Here is a 1816-nt window from a genome sequence, read left to right as displayed (position 1 = left end):
AAAAAAGACAACGAATAGAAAAAAAAAAAACCCACCCAAAAAACCCCAAACCCAAGAAAATCTGTGGGTTCCATCCTTGGCCAAGCCCCTTTCCAGAGAAACACGTCGACAGGCGCTGCAGCCAGCAGGCTGGAGCGGGCTGCTCAGGGGGGGGAACGTGGGTTTTAATTCCTCCCACCCGATGGGCAGAGAGGGGGGAGCGGAGCTGGCCCCGGCGGGACCCCGGGACCTCGGCGGCAGAGCATCACCCCGGGGGTGCCGATGTGCACAGGGACCGTCCTGCGCGCGGGCGCCGCGGCTGGGTGCTCTGCGAGCGCCTGGGATGGAGGAGGGTGAGGGGAAGGAAGCGCCTTCGTGGGCACCGGGCACGGCTGGAAGCAAGAGGAGGCTGTGCCAGCACCAGGGTACCACGCCGGGCACCCCATCCCTCGAAAAACACCGCATTAAACCTCCCCCCCGGCCCCGGTTTGCCAGTGTGGCAGCTATTAAGGTGGTAAAAATAGGTGCTGCCCGTTTCAGTCCGAATCCCAAAGTTTATAAAGTTTCTCCTTTAGAGACGTGTGCCTGCAAGAGATTGTTTTAAAACAAATTAATCAGGTTTATTGGACCAAATTCTCCGCTGAGAGGCCAGCGCTTGGTGATGTCTTTGTTTAAATGCTGCATCTAGCCATTACTAACTGCCTTGTTATGTTGTTAAAGTTGCAAACCCTTAACGGGTCTCACTAAAGGGAAAATAACAGCTTCTCAAATGAAGAGCCTGCGATAGGAAAGGAAAAGACCATTTATGCAAGGAAGAGTCCCCTGGAAATTGTGTGGAAAGCCTGGGCCAGAGCTTAGTTGGGCTTGTAAGGCTCACCCTTCGGGGAAAATCAACCTCCAAAGAGGTATCTAAAAAACCCCCAATCCAAACCAATATTGTTCATTATTTAAATGCACAATAAATCCAGGTTATCTAAAAAAAAAAAAAAACCAATCTAACCCAACATTTCCCATTATTTAACTGCTCCGCTTGCAACACAGTAAATTCAAGTTATCCTTTTTATCTGCTCCACCCAGAAAGAGGCAATTTTGCACCGCTCCAGCAAAGGCAGCAGAGGCAGGGGAGGGGCAGGAGGGGAAGAGCCTCAACTTAGAAAAGACAAGTGAAATTTCAGCCCGGTGCCAACCCACAGCCAAAGCCCAAGCGACGGAGTTTCGTGTGAAGGGAAAGGGTAACTGGTTTTTTCATACTTTTTGGAGCACCCCAAAGGATTTTCTGGGTTTGCATCAGCAGACAAGATGCTTTCGCAGAGCCAGCCTCCTCGCTGGCTGGGGCAGAGCTTTACTAGTGACCATTGAAGGGAAGGCGAAGGGTTTCGGGCTGCGACGTGTCGCCGTCCCCGGCGGGACAGGGTTCAGGTCATTTCCAGCTTCGGTGCTCTCCAGCTCTCCGCGTTAAGGGTGATGAGAAGCGAATGCGGGTTAAAAAGCCTCTTTAACTGGTGCTCTTGTCAAATTAGCAGGGCAAGGTGCTGAGGCCGGGGCTAATGAATGGAATAATTGATTAAATATGTCATATTTCTGCCTAGCAGGTTCACACCTTCCCCAAAGGTTTCCAGATGGGGCATAATTATCCCCCAAACTGGCTTCACACGCCAGGGCAGAAGGGGAGGAACAGTGACATGGGGAATTTTGACAGCAGAAAATTGCTCCCGCAATTAATCCCAGGCACTTAATAAACTCACCAAAGAATAGCAGGGATGGGGAGAGACCCTCTCGGGTTTGGCCCTCAGCGGTGCCGGTCAGGAATAGCTGGTGACGCTGGTGTAAATGTTCA

The sequence above is a fragment of the Pygoscelis adeliae genome, unplaced genomic scaffold (genome assembly GCF_000699105.1).
Source record: "Pygoscelis adeliae isolate BGI_AS28 unplaced genomic scaffold, ASM69910v1 Scaffold504, whole genome shotgun sequence".
NCBI classification, from domain to species: domain Eukaryota; kingdom Metazoa; phylum Chordata; class Aves; order Sphenisciformes; family Spheniscidae; genus Pygoscelis; species Pygoscelis adeliae.
The sequence above is the reverse complement of the archived record's forward strand: the minus strand, read 5'-3'. Positions refer to the sequence as shown.